The 11,211-nt window shown below is 41.8% G+C and overlaps 1 pseudogene; it reads left to right on the top strand.

Annotated features, from left to right (window-relative positions):
- Window positions 1–982: 982 nt before the first annotated feature.
- LOC126513747 (cytochrome c oxidase subunit 8A, mitochondrial-like) lies at window positions 983–1,193 on the top strand (annotated as a pseudogene).
- Window positions 1,194–11,211: the final 10,018 nt, after the last annotated feature.

Here is an 11,211-nt window from a genome sequence, read left to right as displayed (position 1 = left end):
AAGGGGGAGAGAAGAGTGGGGTAAAAGAGGAATATGGGGAGATTCAGTTAAGATTAAGGGTGCTGGGAATTGTACCTGGGACCTCTGGAAGGCAGACAGTGTTCTTAACTGCTTAGCCGTCTCTTCAGCCCCTACTTATTATTTATTTGTTGGTTGATTGGTTGGTTTATTCATATGAGTAGTGTGTGTGTGTGTGTGTGTGTGTGTGTGTGTGTACCTGAACATGCACACACACAAACACCATAAACACCATGGCATGTGTGGAAGTCAGAGGACAACTCTGAAAGTCTCCCACTAGAAGGTTCCCTCATATGGAACTTGGGTCATGAGGCTTAGCAACAAGCACCTTTCCCCACTGAACCACTTCCACTGGCCCTGCAAAGCTTCCTTCTGCAGTAAATGATAATTAATACAGACAGGCACTACCAGTCAGTGTACATAGGACAGGACACAGTGGAGTGTTCAGCTGTAAATGCAACATCTGTATCACATCTCTCCCAAAGAAGAGATGACAGAAAGTGATGTGGGAGTCCCCTCTGTATGCTGTGAATACCATCAGTTAATAAAGAAACTGGCTTGGCCTGATAGGGTAGAACAAAGCTACAGGAAGAAAACTAACCTAAATGCTGGGAGAAAGAGACAGATGCCGGAACTTCACCCGGTAAGCCTCGTGGCGATACACAGATTAGTGGAGATCGGTCAATTTAAATTATGAGTTAGCCAAAAATACACGTCAGCTATTGGTCCAACAAGTATTGCAAATAATATAGTTTCTGTGTGGTTATTTCAGGGCTAAGCAGCTGGGAACTAACTAGCGGCCACAGACAACAAGCTAGTTTTCCTCAGCTCTCAGTGGCATGCAGGCTCCAAAAGACAGTCCCACACCTATGCCTGTATGGGCAGCACTAAGGGAAGGCAGTGGGTTTAAAAACAAAGGCCATGGGTCTCCCGCTGGTCCTCGTCTTTGGTCGGGCGCGCGGTCATGTCTGTCCTGCTGCCACTGCTGCTGAGCCTGGCTGGGCCCTGCGGCTCATGGTGCCATGCGCGATGCTCAGGTCCACTCTAAGCCGCCTCCGCGGGAGCAGATCGGAGTGGTGGATGTCACTGTTGGGCTCACTTCCTGCTTCATCTGTTGCCTCCTGCCTGCGGGCTGGGTCCTGTCACATCTGGAGAGCTACAAGAAGCGGGAGTGAAGGGAGCTTCTTCCCCCTGTGACTAGACCACCCTTGCCAGCCCATCTTGATCATGTTTCCTGTATTCCTGGCTGGCCTTCCCTGGGATCATGCCATTCAATTCCAGTCACCTCTTCTGCAATCATGACCTCTCGTTGTTTCCATGGTGACAACTGGGACCACATATATTGCTGCTGCTCGATGGGGTCCCCCTTGTAACAATAAAGTCTGTTTAAACCTTGAGAAAAAAAAAAAAACAAAGGCCATGAAGTAGTGGGGCATAAGGAAGGAATTAGGGGACGTATGGGTGAATTTAACGAAAACGTGCATGTGTGAAATTCTCAAGCAGTAAAAAGAATTTTAAAAAAGAATATTATATGCACCCAGTAACGAAGCAAAAAAATAACAAGAAGAATACACATGTATTCTTCATTTACAGATATATGATTGAATAGTTGCCTTTTAAAAATAACTCTGGGGGAATAAACATTCCATGGTTGCTCTATTTTGTCATTTATATTATATTAAAGAAAACTTTATTCGTGGGTACTCAATTTAAACATGTGGATTTAAAATTAACTTAGTTTTTTTAAATATCCACGAGCTGGGGAGATAGCCCATTCAGTATAGCCCTTGCCATATGTGTAGTTTCAGTGCAATTAGCCTGCATAATCCCATAGCGAGTGGCACTCTTAGAAAGGGTGGCTTTCTTGGAGTGGGTATGGCCTGATCACTGTGGGGCTGGTCTTCGAGGTTTCCTATGTTCAGGAGCACTCAGTCGGCTTCCTGTTGCCTACAAATGTAGGAGTCTTGTCTATTTCCTCAGCACCATGTCTGCCTCCTCGCCACCTGGCTCCCTACCACGATGACAATGGACTGAATCCCTGAAACTGTAAGCAAGCCCCCAATTGAATGTTTTCTTTTGTGAGAGTTGCCAGCCAGGCAGTAGTGCCCTCGAGAGGCAGAAGCTGGTGGATCTCTGTGAGCTTGAGGCCAGCCTGGTCTACAGAGCAAGTTCCAGGACATCCAGAGCTATTTCACAGAGAAACCCTGCCTCGAAAAACCAAAAAAAGGAAAAAGAAAGAAAGAAAGAGAAAAAATTGCTATAGTCATGGTATTTCTTTACAGCAATAGAAACTCTGACTAAGACAGTTTACAAATGAAAGAACCTATTTAAATCCCCAGTCACATAAAAGCCAAGCATGGCAGCACCTGCCTGTAATCCAAGGAAAGAGAGTGGCAGAGACAGATGGATCCCTGATGTGCTCTGGGAAGCTTCTTTAGCCAACCAGTGAGCTGCAGGTTCAGTGAGAAACCCTGCCTCAAAAACTATGGTAGAACTAGGCATGGTGGTGCATGCCTTTACTTCCAGCACTCAAGAGGCAGAGACAAATGAATCTCTAAGTTCAAGGCTAGACTGGCCTACAAAGTGAATTTTAGGATAGCCTGATATATATATTTGAGATAGACCTGTGAACTAAACACACACACAGACACACACACACACATATGCATGTACATGTGCTCGGAGATGTGAACACATGTATACACACATACAAACATACACCACACACACTCTGTCTGAATATAGATGATAGCCTATGTAAAGCTATATACAGATATAATTAAAGAAGGGAGTTAAAATTTATACTGCGACTCCTTTTATTCCCTTAGCAAATTCCTGGTAAATCCACCAGATTACAAAAGGGCTGCCCAAGAAACCTAAGTGAAAACCGTCTCTCCTAGCCGGGCGGTGGTGGCGCACGCCTTTAATCCCAGCACTTGGGAGGCAGAGGCAGGCGGATCTCTGTGAGTTCGAGACTAGCCTGGTCTACAAGAGCTAGTTCCAGGACAGGCTCCAAAACCACAGAGAAACTCTGTCTCGAAAAACCAAAAAAATAGAAAAAAGAAAACCGTCTCTCCTGAGTACAGATCACAATTCCCATGGTGCTCTCATCACAGAACCAATGTGTAACTTAAGAAGGTAGCCTGGAAGGAAGGGTGGCCTCTCTAGAAGAACTTGCTGTAAACCAATGGCTCTCAACTTTAATGAACTCATGAGTTATCTGAATTCCTTGATAAATGCAGATGGAGATTCAGTTAAGCCAAGAAGGGGCCCGCGGCTGCCTTCTTCCCTCTCTGGTGTGGCTGATGTAGACCATATGATGCAGGAACCATAGTACTAAAGCATTACTCATCTCATGCACTAACAGAAAGTGGCCTTTTGTGACTTTCAAAGTCAATGGTCTTCATAATATTCTATGTGTAGCCAGGCAATGGTGGCGCATGACTTTAATCCCAGTACTCGGGAGGCAGAGGCAGGTGGATCTTTGTGAGTTCGAGGCCAGCCTGATCTACAAGAGCTAGCTCCATGACAGGCTCCAAAGCTACAACCAAATATATATAATGTGTAACATGGGTATCTTATATTCTTTGTAACCAAAGTTTCTTCAAGTTGAAGTAAAGTTTAAAATCATTAAGGAAAAGAACAAGAGTAAACCTCCAGATTATTACTTGAAACAAAGCTAGGAAAGAAAAGAATCTACAAAAGCACCGGGCACAATCAGTTCTGTTTGGGAAGATTGGTCTTCAGTATGGGGGCTTGTCAGACCTAGGGAGATAGCTTTTATAATGGGTAACACCAGATGATTGCTAAGTTCTTAAGACTAAAAGTATTTCTGAAGGTCTACAATTGCCTAGTTGAATTGCTTTTAATGCCTTTGGATTATTATTATATTATCCCACAGGGAATTTAAGCAAAACATAAACATGTATCTAAATGGGCTTAGAAGAAAGCTTGTCCCGTCTCCTGTTTTAATTAGATATGTCTTACATAAGAAACATATAAATGTAGGCTCTGGTTTCTAGCAAGGCTACCGCGCTAAATAAACCCACTGGTGTATTATTTTGTTTGCTTTTTCTCCCTTAATTAAGTTTTTAAAGTTTCCTTAGCTCGCTGTGTGGCTGCCTCAGCACTGGCAGCTGGGTTTGTGGTGAAGGACTGAGAGAACACACACCAGGTTCCCCTCTCCGCTGCTAACTATACCTCCTGTGCAGATAAATGGGAACGCAGAATAAACAGGAAGGGAACCAGCTATCTTCACACTAGATGCCTTCATAGACGTCTCCTCATATCATACATAAGAAAAACTCATTATTGACGGTAATTGTTGAGGAGTATTCAAAACTTCGCCAACTGGGCAGAACACTTTCCAAGGCTTATGGAAAACAGGGATAGTGTCCAATTCTACGATGCCAACGTCTTCAAGTATTTAGCTGGCCTGGGCTCTATCTTCACCAAGATCTCTGGATTGGAGGCTCCTTCAGAGGCCAGTTTCAATCACTGCAGGGCTTGGCAAGCAGAGTAACCCAAAAGGGGCAGCACCGGTTTCTCTCTTCCTCTTTATGTGGGCCTCAGAGAAGAAATCCAAAGTTGACAAATGGCATACATGACCAACAGCTGCACATAAGAAAGCTGAATCATTTAAAGGTTTTGTTTAATCTCACTTATATGCTGCTTTAGTTTAATATTAATTAATAAATTAATTGATTATGTGATTTAAAACTGAGAACGAACAGGAGCACATGTACAATGTGAAGTATGGTTGTTGGTATAGCCAGATCCTGATATGTACACCTAAGCTAATAGGACTCATGCTACGCAAACTATAGATGTATATTTATATTTATACTTATTTTTGCTTTAAGAATGTACCAAGGAAGAAAACTCAGCAAATTTATATAACATCATTTAGTTTATAATTCTGTTCTCCAGGTTACGTACTTGGGTTATATGCTTAAAAAGTCACATGTGAACTAAGGTATGCATAGAAAAAAAGAGACAGGAAGAAATATGCCTCTATGTTTAATTATTTTTTACCACCTATTTTAAAATTTATAATGCATTTGTGGTTTACAAGGGATGCTTCCATCATGTTATGCACCCTGTTTTTTTTTTTACTTAAAAATAAAATTTCCACCTCCTCCCCTCCTCCCCTGTTTTTTTTTTTACTTAAAAATAAAATTTCCACCTCCTCCCCTCCTCCCATTTCCCTCCCCCCTCCCTCCATCCCCCTCCCCCTATCCCCTTCCCCCTCCCTCTCCAGTCCAAAGAGCAGTCAGGGTTCCCTGTCCTGTGGAAGTCCAAGGTTCTCCCCCTCCATCCAGGTCTAGGAAGGTGAGCATCCAAACAGACTAGGCTCCCACAAAGCCATACATGCAGTAGGATCAAAACCCATTGCCATTGTCCTTGGCTTCTCAGTCAGCTCTCCTTGTCCGACACGTTCAGAGAGTCCGGTTTGATCATATGCTCCATCAGTCCCAGTCCAGCTTGCTTTGGTGAGCTCCCATTGAATCAGCCCCACCGTCTCAGTGGATGGGCACACCCCTTGCCGTCCTGACTTCCTTGCCCTTGTTCTCTATCCATCTACTCCTCATTTGGGTCTTGGGAGCTCTGCACAGTGCTCCAATGTGGGTCTCTGTCTCTAGCTTCATACATCGCCAGATGAAGATTCTATGGTGATATGCAAGATATTCATCAGTATGGCTAAAGGATGGGGCCATTTCAGGCTCCCTCTATTTATTTATTATGCATACAGTGTACTGTCTGCATGTATCCCTGCAGGCCTGAAGAGGGTGTTAGATCTCATTATAGTTGGGTATAAGCCACCATATGGTTGCTGGAAATTAAACTCAGGACCTCTGGAAGAGCAGCCAGTATTCTTAACCTCTGAGCCATGTCTCCAGCCCATAAAATAATTATTTTTAAGAATAAAATAAGAGTTGTTTTTAATTATTTTCTTTATGATTTTTTTATGCTCAATTTTTCCAAAATCCCTGAGCATTTTAAAACCAAAAAAGGGGCCAGAGAGAAGACTGGGGGGAGGGGGGCGGGGGGTGGCATTTGCCACATTAGCTTGAAGGCCTAAGGTTTAGTTTTAGCTCTCCAGTGAAAGGCAGGATATGTATGTATTGGTTAGCCTGGCTCTTGGGAACCTATTCTTCATACTGGTTTGCCTTCTCCAGTCTTGATATATGGGAGGTACTTACTCTTAGCTCAGCTTGATATGCCATGATTTGTTGATATCTATGGGAGGCCAACCCCTTCCTGAATAGAAACAGAGACTGGGTTGAGGGGGTAGGGATGGAGGGGAGGTGGAATGAGGGGATTGGAGGAGAGGAGGGAGGGGTCAGGATGTAAAATTAAGTAAATAAATAAATAAACAAAAACAAAAGAGTAAAGAAACAGACCAAATGCTACAGCCATCAGAAAAAAAGTCCAAAAATAAATAAATAAAATTAATTAAAAAGAGCAGAATGGCCAACTCCACCCCCAAACCCTCCTGTCCCGTGTAACCTCAGAGGAACTCTGAAACTCAAGCTGTGATTGCACAGAGAGGACCAAGAGAGGAACTCTGACAGCACAGAATGGACCAAGAGAGCAGACTAAGAGAGGAGACCAAGAGAATGGACCAAGAGAACGGGCTAAGAGAGATCTCAGCAGCTCCCTGAGACACAGACAGCAACAGTACAGAGCAGACCAAGAACGGCTCCCAAAGACACAACTGCAGGGATTGGACCAAGAGGCAAAGACACTGCTGGCATCAACTGGAGGAAGAGATGGGTAGGCGACAATGCAAGAATTCATTCAACAACCTAAAAAGCAACATGGTAACACCAGAACCCAGTGGTCATACAACAGGAAGATTTGAATGTCCTAACCCAGAAGAAGCAGAAGAAATCGATTTTAAATGTAACTTTTTGAGGAAGATAGAGACCTTTAAAGAGGAAATGAAAAATTTTCTTAAAGAAATGGAGAAAAAGATAAACAAAAAAATTAGAAGAAATCAATAAATCTCTTAAAGAAATTCAAGAAAACCAAGGGGGGAAAAACAATCAAACAGGTGACGCTAACAATTCAAACAGTTCAAGACTTGAAAACTGAAATAGAGGCAATAAAAAAAATAAACTGAGGAAATTCTGGAAATGGAAAATCTGGGTAAACAAACAGGAACTACAGATGCAAGCATAACCATCAGGATACAAGCGATGGAAGATACAATCTCAGGTGTTGAGATACTATAGAGGAAATAAATTAATCTGTAAATGAAAATGCTAAATCCAACAAATTCTTAACACACAACCTCCAAGAAATCTGGGAAACCATGAAAAGACTAAACCTAAAAATAATAAGAATATAAAAAGGAGAAGAACTCCAGCTCGAAGGCACAGAAAATATATTCAACAAAATCATAGAAGAAAACTTTCCCAACCTAAAAAGGAAATCCCTATGAAGGTATAAGAAGCTTACAGAACAGCAAATAGAGTGGGGGGGAAAAACGTCCCCTTGCCATATAATAATCAAAATGCAAAACATACAGAGTTCTTGTTGTACAGAGATAAAGAGTAAGTAAAGAGATATCTTCATTGAGGAAGCCATATGGGACTAGCTAAAAACCTGACACTAGAGAAATTCCCAGGAATACACAAGGATGACCCTAGCTAAGACCCTAAGCAATAGTGGAGAAAATGCCAAACCTGGCCTTGCCCTGTAGTCAGATTGATGAATATCTTAAATGTCACCATGGAATCTTCATCCAGCAACTGATGGAAGCAGAAGCAGAGAGACACACAGGAGCACTGGACTGAGCTCAAAGTCCAGTTGAAGAGTGAGAGGAGTGAGAATATGAGCAAAGAGGTCAAGACCATGATGGGGATACCCACTGAAACAGCTTGCCTGGGAGCTCACCAACTCTGATCGAACAGGAAGGAACCAGCATAGGACTAAACTAGGCCGTCTGAATGTGGGTGACAGTTGTATGGTGACAGTTGTATGGCTGGGCTGGCTGTGGGGCCACTGGCAGTGGGACCAGAATTTATCCTTATTGCTTTTACTGGCTTTTTGGAACCTATTCTCTTTGGAGGATCTTGTTCAGCCTCAATATAGGAGGGAGGGCCTTGTTCTCAAAGCAATGTGCCTTACCCTCTCTGAGGAGTGGATGGGGGCGGGGAGGAAGGTGGAGGGAACGAGAGAAGGGGAAGGAGTGGGATCTGGGATTAGTATATAAAATGAAAAAAAGATAGTTTTTTGTGTTTTTTTTTTTAAGAAATAGAATTATGACTGCAGAGAGAGAGAGAGCAGGATGTGGTAGCACACATCTGTGATCCCAACACTCTGACTGCAAGCCAAGAGGCTGGGATGGGGGAATTGGTTGGAAGCTCCTAGGCCAGCAAGCCTGAAATACACAGCCAGAAGCAGAGACAAAAGACCTTGACATAGTGGAAAGCAAGAACTGACCCCAAAAAATAACATCTAACATGCATACCTGTGTGTGCATGTGCACACTTACACACAAACACAGACACACACACACATACATGCACACGGATAAATAAGTAAAGATAGATAAGATAGATAGATGATAGATAGATAGATAGATAGATAGATAGATAGATGATAGATAGATAGATGATAGATAGATAGATAGATAGATAGATAGATAGATAGATAGATGATAGATAGATAATAGATAATAGTAAGTAAAGATAGGTAGATGGTAGATAGATGATAATGATAAATAGATAATAGGTAGATGGTAGGTAGATAATGATGATGAAGATAGACAGACAGACACACAGACAGACACACAGACACACAGACAGATGATAGATAGATAGATAGATAGATAGATAGATAGATAGATAATAGGTAGATAGATGATAGATAGATAGATAGATAGATAGATAGATAGATAGATAGATAGATAGATTGATTGTAGAAATTAGCCAGAGATTAAAAGCGCTGGCTGCTAGTCCAGAGGTCTTGGGTTTAATTCGTAGCATCAACATGGTGGTTCACAATCACCTGTAAACCCAGTTCCAGGGCATCTGACTTTCTCCTCTGACCTCTGAGGGTACAAGGCACACGTGTGGTGCACAGACATAGATACAGGCAACACATCCACACACATGAAAGTTAAATCTAAAAAAATAAAGTTTAACATATAAAAATTAAAGTAAATTGAACATAAAGACATTATAGTTAAAAGCATATGTTTTTCATTGATTCAAACCTCATAATTACTTTGCACTGTTAATTTAATTCAGTTATTCAGTACAGTTTATTGCCATCCTCTGTGTACCTGGTCCCAGGCTTGGTATTGTGAATTCACTGTTATACATTACATGGGGTTTTTTTTGTAACTTCTTGCTTGCTCATTTGGATCTGAGGACTAAACCCAGCGCTCGCTGTTCTCTAGCCAAGTGCTCTCTACCAGGGAACTGCACCCTAATCCTTTGACTTTACATTTTATTTATCGAGTGTCTCACTAAAGCTTTTCCATTGGCTGACGGAACGGCACTAGAAACACAGGCTCCAAGTAATCCTTGCTTCCTCTAGTAGATCTTCCCTGCTCTCCTATCAAGGAATTACTCTGGCAAAGTGATGGCTTTTGTTTGTTTTGATCTTGAATGAAAAAGAACCACCACTTAATGACACAGGGGTAACTCCCTAGGAAGAAAAACAAACAGGTACACACATGTTGTACTTATTTTTTCAGAGCTTTGTGGCTGGGATTGTTTACAGAAGAGAAGCCTCTGTACTCCTCTGGGGCATGGTAGGACTGAGGAGCGAGACATGAGCCATTGCTCCATGTCTGTTGAAGATCCTTGTGTCTAGGAAGTTCCAGAGAATTCTCTGAGAGGCCAGACACATCAAATAGAATAAGCAAAAATTGATCAAACACTCAAAAACCACAGTCTAACAAAGATGCTTAGCTATTTAAATATTATTGATCTTCATAACAGAACTGTGAATAGCCTGGGTTTCAGAAGAAATCACTATGATCAACAACTTCCTTCTAACATGTAAATTCTAGGTATAATTTAAGAATGGTCGGGAGGAGAATGGAAGAACCAGAGCTGTGTAGCTGAGTCATTATTTGACTGATGTCCACAAAACTGTGAAAGCTTAAAACATATTATTTATTGCTGTTTTAATCTACACAATTGGGGCAATTTCTCTAAATGCACAGATTACTTGGGCAAACACCAAAAGTACAGAACCTGATGGAGGTGGGTCTTGTATCTTATCTGTTGATTTCATTGGTTAATAATAAAGAAACTGCCTCAGCCCTCATAGGACAGAAAATTAGGTAGGCGGAGTAGACAGAGGAGAATGCTGGGAAAAAGAAGCTGAGTGAGTGAGTCGCCATGATTCTCCCGCTCCAGACAGACGCAGGTTAAGATCCTCCCTGGTAAGCCAGCTCGTGGGCTACACAGAATATTAGAAATGGGTTAGAACAATATGTAAGAGCTAGCCAATAAGAAGCTGGAACTAGCCAGGCCAGGCAGTGTTTGAAAGAATACAGTTTCCGTGTAATTATTTCGGGGCATAAGCTAGCCATGCGGGGCGGCCGGGTGCCGGGGACGTAGCCCTGCCGCTCCTATTTCAACAAGAACCTACTACCCAATGTTGCCCATGTCCATGAGCCTGTTGCCTGATAAACAGGATCTCCACACCACAGAATTTGGAATCAAGAATCCTAGTCTTTATCCTTTCATCCATCTTGATTATAAGGGACAACTTTACAAAACTCACTTGAGGGAATAATGAGATGGTTCATTGGTTAAGAGCACTTTCTGGTCTTGTAGAGGACCAGGTTCAGTTATCAGCACTCCCAATGGCAGATTTTAACCAGTCCTAAACTCCAGTTTCAAGGGGTCTGATGCCCTTTTATGAACTTTAAGGGTACCATGTGTGCATACAGTGAACATACATACATACATGCAAAACGCTCATACACATAAAATGAAAATAATAAATCTTTAAAAAAAATAATAATTTATTATACATTACTATATTATTAATTATATATTATATAAATTATACGTTGTATGTTATAATAGTATATTAATAATAAAATAATTAAAAGAAGTAATTCACTTCTCTTTCAAGTCCCACCTATGCACACTAAAAAGAATCGATCCTTGTGTCCCACATGACTGTTAGAAAGGCTGTCAAATCAGCAGGACACAATCG

Source organism: Alexandromys fortis, unplaced genomic scaffold (assembly GCF_014885135.2).
Source record: "Alexandromys fortis isolate MF-2015 unplaced genomic scaffold, M_Fortis_MF-2015_v1.1 scaffold_110, whole genome shotgun sequence".
In the NCBI taxonomy this organism is placed as follows: Eukaryota; Metazoa; Chordata; class Mammalia; order Rodentia; family Cricetidae; genus Alexandromys; species Alexandromys fortis.
This window is presented reverse-complemented; position numbering and strand designations above follow the sequence as displayed.